Source organism: Notamacropus eugenii, chromosome 2 (assembly GCF_028372415.1).
Source record: "Notamacropus eugenii isolate mMacEug1 chromosome 2, mMacEug1.pri_v2, whole genome shotgun sequence".
In the NCBI taxonomy this organism is placed as follows: Eukaryota; Metazoa; Chordata; class Mammalia; order Diprotodontia; family Macropodidae; genus Notamacropus; species Notamacropus eugenii.
In genome coordinates, this window is record NC_092873.1 from 525884291 (window position 1) to 525896732 (window position 12442).

At 40.0% G+C, this 12442-nt stretch overlaps 1 protein-coding gene across 1 annotated transcript in view; it reads left to right on the forward strand.

The window, feature by feature from the left end:
• DNAJC6 (DnaJ heat shock protein family (Hsp40) member C6) overlaps positions 1-12442 on the forward strand; it is a 197954-nt gene that overhangs the window by 18457 nt on the left and 167055 nt on the right. The gene's annotated exons all lie outside the window — the stretch shown is intronic.

Here is a 12442-nt window from a genome sequence, read left to right on the forward strand (position 1 = left end):
CTCAAAATTATGAAATTAAGCAATGAGAAAGAAATATATTGGGAGGAGAAAGGGAGAAATGGAATGAGGCAAATTATCTCTCATAAAAAAGGCAAGTAAAAGACTTTTCAGTGGAGGGATAAAGGGAGGAGGTGAGAGAAAAAACATAAAGATTACTCTCATCACATTCAACTAAAGAAAGGAATAAAATACACACTCATTTTGGTATGAAAACCTATCTTACAATATAGGAAAGTGGGGGAGAAGGGGATAAGCAGGGTGGGGGGGAGGATGGAAGGGAGGGCAATGGGAGGAGGGAGCAATTTGAAGTCAACACTCTTGGGGAGGGACAGGATCAAAAGAGAGAATAGAAGAAATGAGGGGCAGGATAGGATGGAGGGAAATATAGTTAGTCTTACACAACACGACTATTATGGAAGTCATTTGCAAAATTACACAGATATGGCCTTTATTGAATTGCTTGCCTTCCCAAAGGGGGGCAACTGTTGAGTATTGTTCTTGCATAAAACTAGGAAATAAGAAACACAGATAATGGGATATAGAAAGTTATCTTGCCCTACAGGACAACAGAGAAGATGGGGATAAGGGAAAGGAGGGATGTTAGAAGAGCGGGCAGATTGGTGATAGGGGTAATTAGAATGCTTGGTGTTTTGGGGTGGGAGGAGGGGAGAGATGGGGAGAAAATTTGGAACCCAAAATTTTGAGGAATGAATGTTGAAAACTTAAATAAATAAATTTAAATACAAAAAAAAAGAAGTGTATTCAAAAAGAAAATGTCCTAAAATAAAATATTTGAACTTAGACTTTATGGGTCTTTATTCTTTTTTTTATTCATACATTATTTTCATACATCAGTTACTTCTAAGTTAGCAAGACCTCTCCCCTTTGTAGTGCGTTCTCATAAGACAATAGTAACAACAACATACAGTTAAGCAAAACCACCTAACGTGATCGCAACTGACACTCCATGTCACTTTCCATCTTTGTAATTTACCATTTAAGAGAAAGGATGTACATTGTAACTTTAATTGTTTGGAACCAACATTGTCTTGGTTGTTTCAGGTTTTATAATTGTTTTAAATTATGATATTGCTTTTTAATTTATTCATCATATTATGATTTTATTGTCTTTTACTATTGTTTTCAGTTATGATACAGCTAATTCCTGATTGGTGCAAGTAATGAGTCCCCTGAAGTGGTCTCATCAGCACTGCATTTTTCTATTAGTTTGGAGCCAATGGCCACATTTTATATAATCAGAACATCAAAGATTTGGATACATGCAACCACTTCATGGGACTGATTCATTATTTTCATTATTTACACAATCAAGACCGACCTCTATTGTAAACTTTGTCTGTATTCTCTCAGATTTGCTTTCTTTGCTGGTATCTGTTCATTTAAGTATTCCCATTTTTTTTGTTGTTTTCTTTCTAACTGTCATTCCTTATGATATAGTAATATGCCATTACATTCCTAGAGACAATTTGCTCAGCCATCCCCCAAATTGATGTGCACATAAGTTTTTTCTAGCTTTGTGTTGTCTATGGGTTATATGTATATTTTAGTTAATAGGGGGTCTTTCTGTTATTGACCATGGGGTTCAAAATGGTAGTGAGATCCCTGCATTCGAGGGTATAAACAATTTAACATTTTTTTTTTGTTTGTATCATTTCAAATTGTTTTTCAGGATGTCCAGACTAGTTTGAAGCTTCACTGATAGTGACTCAGTTTCTTGGCACTCATTCTTTAAATTAGGGTGTGGTCATCTAATTTGGAGGAGACAACTCACTGTTTCAGTCTTTCTTCTGCTAGGGCTAACATGAATTGTACCATAAAACTGAAAATTCCTTCCTGTTACCTGACTAGGAGAACATTTTAGTCTGGTCCTGATATTATTCTACCTTCTTAAAAATAAAGAAATAAAAACTCCATTTCCTGGCTTTCTTAGGTCTCATCTGGAGTGGGTTTCAGGAAGCTAGGCTGTTCCTTGTCTGTCCTCCATCCCTAAGGGAAGCATTTGTCACTTTGAAACTGATAGACAGTTGGTGGTCTAGAAACAGTGACTTCATAGACCAAAACTTCTTTTCATTTTTATCACGAACAACATGTTTGTAACCATGGATATCTCTCAGACACGGAGAACTGCTTGCTTCACACTGAAGTCTTATGGGCTGGAACAGAGTCTCTTGACTTGTCACGCTCTTGATGACTTGATTTCCCCTGTGGGAAGTTCTGGGGCATCCTTCAGCTCCCACTGAGATAAAGACTAACTCTGAATATCTTTCTGACAAGAAAAGCTTGGCAAGCCATTGTGGCCCATGGAATTTTAGTTCCCAGAATGCAACTCTTTAGGTCTGAGAGATATTCAGGTTGCATCTTCATCTCTGTAGGAGCTGGAGGATACCCCAAAGGTGCAACTTGGGAAAAACTGAGTCAGCAAGACTCAGAGGGTTGGATTTAGGATCAGGGAGACTTGAGTTCAAACCTGCCTCAGACAACTTACTAGCTGTGTGAACTTTTGTTCATGTGTCTGTGCCTCAGTTATCTCATCAGTAAAATAAAATAATTGGTTTAATTCAGCTCAAAATCTATGATACTAAATATTGAATCATTAAGATATTGGAAGTCCACTGAAGAAGGGATGAGTGAGATTTGCACCATCCCTTCCCCCTTTTGCTATTTGCTGGGTTTACCCTTGGGGGCTCAGCCTTCACTGGGCTCCCATCCTGTAATGGAGAACTATAGAGATTGGACTCAGGCTCTCTTCTCTCCTTAACTCTCAGCCTCTGCCTATTTTACTGATGTTTTGGTTTTCTATTGCAAACATTTAGAGATTACTTCGAACTGTGTCTTGTAACACAATAAACCAATAAAAGTCTAGTATAGTGACCTCATCTGAAAATGTATACAACCTTCCACCTCTGTAACATCTTCTACCTTTCTATTTAAAAACAAAACAAACAAATCCTCAGCCTCCCCCACCCCAGAAATTTCTATTTTTTTCTCCTCACCACTCATCCCATTGGGGGTAAAAAGAAAGACAAATTCTGTAGTAAATATTTATAATCAACCAAAATGAATTCCCTCAATAGTTGTACACAAAAGTGTGTATGTTTCACTCTGTCCTCTAGATCTGTCATGTTTCTGTCATAGGTAACATTTTTCATTATCAGTCCTCTAGAATCACAAATGGTCATTGTGGTGATCATGGTACTTACAGTTTTCAAAGTTGTTTGCCTTTACTTGTTGTTACTGTAGAAATTGTTCTCCCAGTTTTCCTGCTCATTTCATTCATCAGTTCATTAAAGTCTTTGAAATTTTACGTAATATGGATTTTATAATACAGATTATGCTAGTTCTGCTTCCTCCACTCTGTATCAGTTCACACAAATGTTTTCATATCTTTTTGAAATTACCTGCTTACTTGTTCTGTCTCCCATCATATTCATGTACCACAACTTTCCCAGCCCTTCAGTTGGTGGGCATCTCTTCCATTTCCAGCTATTGTTTGTCTTTTTTTTTTCCCACCACAAAAATTTTTGTGCACGAGGGACCTTTTTTTCTGTTTCTTTGATCAAATATTTATAGCCATTCATGCTCTAGCAACAGTGCATCTGTGTACCTTTTTTGCAACAGTCCCACCAACATTTATTGTTTTCCTCGTTTGTCATCTTTGCCAATCTAATAGGTTTCAGATGAAGCTCCAGAATCATTGGCATTTCTCTGAATAGTAGTGATTTGGAGCATTTTTTCATATGACTATAGATAGTCTAGGCTTCTTCCCTTGAGAACCAACTGTTACTATTCTTAGACCAGTTATCAACTGGGGAATGGTTCTTATTCTTAGAAATTTGAATCAGTTCCTTATGTTTCTTGGAAATGAGACCTTTATCAGAAAAACTTGTTGCAAAGATCCCTCTGCCCCCCCCCCAAGTTGTTTTCCTTTTAATTTGAGCTTTACTGGACTTGTGTGTGCAAAAAAAATATGTAACCAAAATTATCTATTTTACCTTCTGTGATCCTCACTATGCTTTCTTTAATCATGAACTTTTCTTCTATCCATAGATCTGATAGGTAACTTTTTCATGTTTTTCTGATTTATTTATCATGTGTCTTCTTATATCTAGGTCAGTACCTGTTTGGAGCTTATCTTTGTATAAGGTGTGAGGTGTTGAAGTAAATCTAATTTCTTCCATCCTGCTTTCCAATTTTCCCAGTTGTTTTTATCAAATAGCGAGTCCTTATCACAGTCACTGGAATCTTTGTGTTCATTGAACACTAAGCTACTAAAAACAAAAAATATTTGTTTTTATATTTTGTGTGTCTAATCTGTTCCATAGATAAATGTCTTTACTTGGGAATTGGCTGTGGGAGAGATGAGGTAGGGACAGTCCTGGAATGGAGATACAGGCTTATGGCCAAGATTGCAAGGAGCATTTGCAGTCAAGATGAATTCCAGAATGCTGGGGGAGATGTGGGGGGACACACAGACTTTCTCCCCACCATGTCCTTGCGTTCCTATTTAATCCTAATATCAGAGTACCAAAGCACAATCCCTTGTATCACCTGCAAGTGCTAGGATTGGAGCTTCTCCCTGTAGTGTCCTGGGAATGGTGAGAGTGACCGGGAGGGTCAGAAGGAGGCAAATGTTTAGCGGGCTCCTTGGAGGTGCAACTAAGAAGTCTCTTTTTAATTTTCTTTGCATAATAACATATGCAGCTACAGTGTGGGAATGCCTTAATAGTATAAATATAGAGGATTGGCCACATTGCAGGAGATTCCCTAGCTGTAGTGAAGATTTTAGGATTAGAGGCTTCCATATGGAAGGGGCTCTATTAGAGGTTATCAAATCCAACCCCTTATTTGGTGAATGAAGAAATGGAGACCCAGAGGGTAAGGCTCTTGACCGAGATCACACAACTAGTAATAGGCAAGCTATGGTTCACATTCTTGTCCTCTGCCTCCAATCCTGAAGTCTATCCATTGATTGAGGGTAAAGGCTGTTGCGAGGAAGATTTATACCTAGGTTTAGACCCACCTTGGCCAGTCACTGGGGCACAACACCACCTAGTGGGAAATTTCTTTATTACACCCCCATATGCTAGCTAAAGATAAATGATCTAGAGGGAGATTAATTTCTTCATTTGGAGAGCTCCGGTCTCCCCAGACATTTACTATGTAACGTGGGCACACAACACCACTGTCACAAACACAAATCAAAGCACATAGCACATTTTTAACAAATCAATATAATTCACCCCTCCCCCAATCAATCAGACATTTATCAAGCACCTACTATGTGTCAGCTTACTAAGGTTATTGAGTGACACTGGACATGTCACTAAAAACTTTCTGGAAGTCAGTTTTGTCATCTGTAAAATGAGAGGGTTGAACTAGATGGGTCTTAAGTCCCCCCCCACCTCCCTGCCCCCCAGTTCTTTAGCGATGACATTTTTTCATCTCCAGTATCCCTTTCAGTTATAATGATTTGTGAATTTCTGTGGCCGATCTGGTCAGCAGCTGGAGACTCCATGGGGGTGAATGGAAAAGAGTGGACCAGCCTTGCTCTGAGGAGTACAAGGGGAACCAGGTTTCTAGGAAGTAGCCCCAGAGTTGGTGGCAGTAGTTTGGTGCATGTCCCGTGATCTCTCCCTCCTTACCTCTGCTTCTGGTAGTGTCCGGTTTCTTTTAAAGCTCATCTCAAAACAGTTCTCCGTCAGAGGTTTTCCTCATCCCCCCAGCTTCCACTGCCTTCTCCACTCAGGTTATCTTATATACAGGGGCGTACTGGAGACAGTTCTAACTGATTCGGTGAAAGCCAACTGTTAAATTTTCAGTGTGAACACTGGCAATTGGAAATGCCTTGGAAACTGGCTATTGAAAATAACCTTGGAAATTGGCAAATGACACAAATGGAGCTTGGCTCATTTTGTTTTGTTGATTGTCTAGACTTCTAAAATGTTTGGGAAAATGTTAATAATGAAGATTAAATGTAAACGTGTGTGTGACTATCTCCCCCCACCCAGCTGATGACTAAACATTTTCCAGTTGACTCCTTTTTGTTTGAATTTTGTAAATTCCTACATATGTACATATTCCTATATACCTATATAACACGGTGCCTGGCACATAGTAGGAGCTTAATAAATATTCACTGAATGAATGCATGGATGTTGTGTCCCCTCTGGGGTCAGGAACTCTTTGGTCTTTGCCTGTGAATCCTCAGGGCCTACCACATAGTAGGTCACAGGAGCAGAGATTTCTAGTTGAAAGGTTCTTACATGCAAACTAGTCTAATCTCTGAATTTTACAGATGAGGAACTGAAGACCCCAACGATGATATGACCTGCTTAGTAATGATAGTAATGAAGGCAACCATGGCGACAACTGGCATTTACGTAGCGCTTTAAAGTTTGCAAAGCTCTTTACAAATATTTCTGGGAGGTAGGTGCTGTTAGGATCATAGATCTGCAGTCGTTTTCAAAGGAGGAGTCGAGGCCTAGATATGGTAAGTGATGTATTCAAGGTCTTACATGTAAGGAAATGACTCAAACAGTGTTCAAACATAGGTCCAACACTTTCCAATATGCCATAATTCCTCCTTTAATAAGAGGCACTTAATAAATGCATGCTTGAGTGAGTAAGTGACTACTAGAGCAGTGACTCTGGAGAGGAGGCATCGTGTACAGAGACAGATTTGTTTTGGTTGGGAGTTGAGATGAGATTGGAGAATGGAAGATTCCAATGAATTGGCAGTAAATTGGGAATGAATATGGTTTCTGTTGTTTATGTGACATTGGGGAGAGTTGATGAGTCAGTGTTTCTCAGGGCAGGTTCAGAGCTTGTGCATTTGGCTTGGTGTGAATGGCTGGGTCTGAGTTTGGGCTGTGACCACTTGCCCAGGCTTTCCTCTGCTCCCTTTGAAGTACATGTTCCCATGGTATGAGATGACAGAAGATTAGAAGGTTTTGGTGGAATAGAAAGACATGGAGGGGGCTAATTTGAGATAAGGCTGGAAAATGGGACACTAGGTAGTAGGGGCCCTTGAAGACCAGGCCGAGAAATGGAAGCTTTGCTTAGAAAATGGGGAACCATTGAAGATTATTGGAGGAAAGGAGTTAATGATATAATGATATGCATTCATACAGATAGGGATAAGACTGGACCTGTGATTTCACTGATATAACTCTTTATTGAGGCAGGCTGCTACCTTCTCTGCAATCTGGCAATGGTACAAAGTACAGATTGGATGGGGCAGGGAAGAGAGGTGGGAGAACTCAAAATAAAGATGTCCCAATAATCCAAGTGGGTGGCAATGGAAGACAACAACCTGAGAAGAGTCTCAGATAGGTGATATACTGTAGTGATGTAATAGACAGTTCTCTAGGCCTCAGTTTCTTTCATCTGTAAAATGAGGTGGTTGGAATAGATCAAGGGGGAACTTGCTTTTTAAAACAATAGATTTATAACCATATTTCAATATGATTAGTTTCCTTTGTAATCGTATGGATTTTATTTATGCATTAAAAAATATGATTCTGAGAAGGGCTCCATAAGCCTCACCAGACTACCAAAGGCTATTCATGCCCCAAAAAGGATTATGAAAGTCTGGACTTTGATGGCCTGCCTCTCTGGTACCTTTCCTCTACAACTATGAGCCCAAGATCTTAGAGAGTCAACAGATTAAGGTTCAAGTCCAACACTTACTATGTGACCTTGACTAAAGCACTCAGTCTCTTGGAACTCAATTTTTCTACCTACAAAAGGGATTTAATAATAATAATGATATCAATTCATAGGCAGCTGGGTAGTTTAGAGGATAGATTCCTGGATCTGAAGTCAGGAAGGCCTGAGTTCAAATCTGTCCTCAGATATTTCACAGCTGTGTGACCCTGGGTAAGTCATTTACCATTTATTTGCCTTGATTTCCTCATCTGTAAAATGAAGATAATAATAGCACCTACCTTACAGGTTTACTGTGAGGATCAAATCAGATAATATTTGAAAAACCTTTGCAAACCTTAAAGCATCATAAAAATTGATTATTAGAATTATTAGTATAATTCAAGTCATATATGCTTCAAGTCGTAACTGTACTCATGAGGATGGGGGCAAAATCTCGGGAAAATAAGGTGCTATGCAATGGGACCTTGAAGATGGCATCTTGAGGGGGTGATGGGAGTTGTGACCCATCCCTCTGAAGGGTCGGAAGGTAAGGTATAGGAATTTTGCTGGCTAATTTGGCATTAGATTTCAGTATAACATCTCATTTCTCCTTCCATCTCAGGAGAATAGAAAGATATCAAAAGTCCCAAGAGAGATAAAAAGCCTTTTTGTCAAAATAAAAAAAATTCCCCCAGATCAAATTCAGTAGCATGTTAACATAACCCAGCAGATTATGGCTGCTGTAAAAAATTCCCATGAAAACAAGGCAGCTTTATTCCTTTCAGTTTGGGTTATATTCCAGATCCCTACGACCTTGATTGTGCTCCCAAAAGGGCCCAGTTTGCCCAGCATGAGTCACTGGAAAAGTGACTCAGAACAATTGTGTGACAAAGCAAGGACTGTGCGGAGTAGGGCAGTCAGCTTGGCAGACCTTGGGGTGGCAGCAGTCCTTCTCCTGATCCCCCAGTAGACCTAGCACTGGACACAAAATGTTCTTTCTTTGTAGCAGAGGTAAAGAAATAATGTCTGGTGAATCCTTAAATTGGAGCATATTTTCATAATTATGTGTTTTAAATTGTTCTTGATTTCAACTTAATTAGTTCTGCTGCTTTGTATGAGTCATAGCTGTGGTCCAGGGCAGTCGGTTGTGGGGGAAGTGTAGAGGATTACATTCTTCCTGGAGAGTGGGAGAGTAGCTTGGATGGCCCTTGTGAAGCAGAGAGAATGGATGGCTGTGCTTGGGGGACTCCTGGCCCATCTACTGAAGGACCTGAGGAGGTAGCTGGGGATTGAATGGTCACATTCAACTTGGACTTGGAGTCACAATAGAACTGAGTTCATCCCTTACCTCAGAAACAGTTCCTAGCTGAATGACTCTGCACGAGTCACTTGTGCCTCAATTTCTTTTTCTTGAAAATGAGAGGGTTGGGCTTGATTGCCTCAAAGTCTTCTTTCAACTCTCCATCCATGATTAGGATTGAATTGGATAAGTTTAAACAATATACAAAGGGGGAGGAAGCTAGTAGATAGAATACTGCACTGGATTCAAATCCTGCCTCAGACACTCACTAGTTGTGTGACAATGAGTGATTTACTTAGCTTCTCTGGGTCTCAGTTTCCCCATTTGTAAAATGAAGGGGTTGAACTTGCTGGCCTCCATCTGTGATCCTATTTAGATACAGCCAAGCATTTCAAAAAGACTTTATTAGATGAAGGGAAAGGGGTCCTTGATTTAGTTTAGACCTTGAAGGTGCTGCACAAAGAAAATTCTTCCCAATTTGCTTTGCTTTTTTAAAAAAGTATGAATTATCTAGTACTAAGATCATAAGTTCACAGAATGAGAGCTGGAAAAGATCTCAGACATCATTTAGTTCTGCCTTATCACGAGACAGATGAGGAAACAGCTTCAGAGAAAGGATGAAAGTAGTAAGGTCACTGACAAACATTTTCTAACTGCTTACTGTGTACCAGACATTGTGCTAAACTCTGGGATACAAGGAAAGGTAAGAACGGTCCAAGTACAAGTCCCTTGCCTCTACATTCAATGCTCTTTCTTCCTTCTTTTCAAAAGAGATAACTGGAAGATGGGATCCTTTGTATCACTCCCCTCCCCTGCAACTTAACCCTGGAACCCCAGGTTTAATGCATTTAAAAAAGAAATGAATCATTCTGATTAACAAACAGTTATTAAGCACCTACTAAGTATCAGATCACTAGATACTGGAGACAAAAACACAAAAATGAAACCAGCTCCTGCCCTCAAGGTGCTTACATTCTACGGAGAGAGAAATGTCTATCTCTACGTATATTCAAGAACCATAAGAAGCAGATAAACATGGTCAAGAAGGCATTAGCAGGCAAGCAGGCTAGGAATGATGTTAAACTGAGTCTTGAAAGAAACCAGGAATTATAAGCACCAAGAGGGAAGATGTATTAGCAAAATCCGCTGGATTGGGAGTGAGAGACAGTGGGCTCCCATTTTGGTTCCATTGCTTGCTCTCTGTGTGATGAGCTAAGATTCCCTCAGTGCTCAATCCTATGAATCCAAAATCGCTGGTCCTGGAGACTTCTCTTCCCCCACAGTGAGAGGGCATTTGGCAGTTCATCCCTCAGAAGGGCAGCTCATATCTTTCATGAGCCACAAAAATCCAGGAATCATTCAACTCTGGGACCAAAAAAAGATGGGCATAAATCTTTAAAATTCCCACACTTTCTTAGAGACGCTAAATGCACATTTTTAAAAGCCAATGGAAAAAAAAATATCATACCTGGTAGCTCCCTTTTTCACCCTGGTCACCAATTCAAATACCTGGCCAAGTCCACTTGGGTTCTTCTGCCACATTTGCCCCCTCAGGGCTCCAGGAATCAACAGCTTTGTCTCAGTCATTACTTCTCTAGATATCTACCACCTGAGGGTGGAAAAGACTTTTCCAAAGCACCAGAAAGAGTGAGGCCTGGGTTTGGAATGAGAGGGCCTAGATTCAAATTCAGAGGCTGTTCCTTAGTCCCTTGAGATTTGCCTCCTTTGGGCTTCAGTTCCTTCACCTGTAAAATGAAGAACATGTTGAACTTAATGGCCTCAGTTCCTTTTTCCATCTGTAAATCTATGATTCAGAGATAATCTTCCTGGCTAGAGAAAGTGAATTTGGTTTCCTTTTCCTTTCTTCCTCCTTCCTTCCTTCCTTCCTTCCTTCCTTCCTTTATTTTTTTCTTTCTTCCTTTCTTCTTTTGACTCACCAGTTACTCAGATGGTATATCAGTTTTCCCATTAGTACAATGGGGAATAAGAAGCTGTCTATTTAGGATTGGGGCGGGGAGGGGGAGGGAGAGACCTTATATGTGAGCCTCTGAGTTTGGCTATAAAGCCTGACCTCAGTCTCAGGGAAAAGATGGTATTGATCTTCATAGGGCAGCTTCTGATTGAACTGGCTTCTTTCCCCACTGGTGGGTGAGACGACTAGGACAGATTTCATCACCTGAAATCCTTGGTATTAGGAAAGAATGAAGGATTTGCAGAAAGAGAGCCTGTGTGGGAATCCTGGCTCTGTCCAATCCAGGACAGAGATCCTAACTTTTCTGGGTCTCCATTTTCCCACCTATAAAAATAAGAGAATCTGAATAGATGACCTCCGGATCCTATCACTGAAAGGTAAATTTACCTGAGGCTTTTCTTTCTTGATTGTTCCTTGGTCTCCCTAAAAAGAATCTCCATGGTCTTGGCTTCCTTGTGGTTGCTTGTGGGTCAGTCACTGATGCTTGGATTGGCTTCAGGCAAGAGCTGAAAGGGGTCTTAGGGTCACCCAGCCCAAATCTCTTGCTTTACAGATTCAGAAACATTGCCCTTCACCATGCCTTGTATTTATTTCTACTGTATTGCAACTGGGAATTGATTTTTTATTATATTTATTCATGTTATTTTGCATTTGTTATACTGAATACATTTTGCATTCAATATAAACAAGCACGAAATCCCTATGAGGGAGAGAACCCCTTCGTATTGCAGAAGAGGATGCTGAGATTCAAAAAAAAGCAGAAGTTTGCTAAGGTCACCTAAGTCATTAAGTCAGGTAGTCAACAAGCATTTATGTACCTAGGATGTGCCAGGCACTGTGTAAATGCTGGGAGTACAAAGAAAGACAGAAACAGCCCCTGCTCCAGAGGAGCTCACAAACCAAAAGGGTAGACAGAGAAACAGCTGTGTACAAACAAGATGGATAAATACATATCTTTAGTCATATAATATGTGATGCTTACATATGCCTATATATACTACATGGTATATAAGATGCATATGACATAGATAGAGGGAAAGATAGTGTTGGGATTTGAACCCAGGTCCAATGAGGACAGATCCAGTGTTCTCTCTACTTGTTTGGCATTTAAGTAGTTAAAACTACTTATTGACTGACAACTGGCATGTTAATGTAATGGGGACCACATCCTTCCTCTCTGCAGGTAAGGGGCATAGTGAATAGACTCCATAGATTTAGAGTCAGAAAAGTTCAGGTCCAAACTCTGCCTCAGACACTTACTAGCTATGTGGCCCTAGACAAGTCACTTGATCTCAATGTCCTCATCCGTAAAAGTGGAAATAATAATAGGACATATCCCCCTTCCCCCAGGGTAATTGTGAGGAGCAAAAGAGATAGTTCATATAAAGTGCTTTGCAAATCTTACAACATTATTGATATCTTACTTATGGTTATGTGAAGGTTGATGACAAGACACAATGCCCTAAAACCTCATTTTAATTTTGGGGTCTCCAAATAAGCCC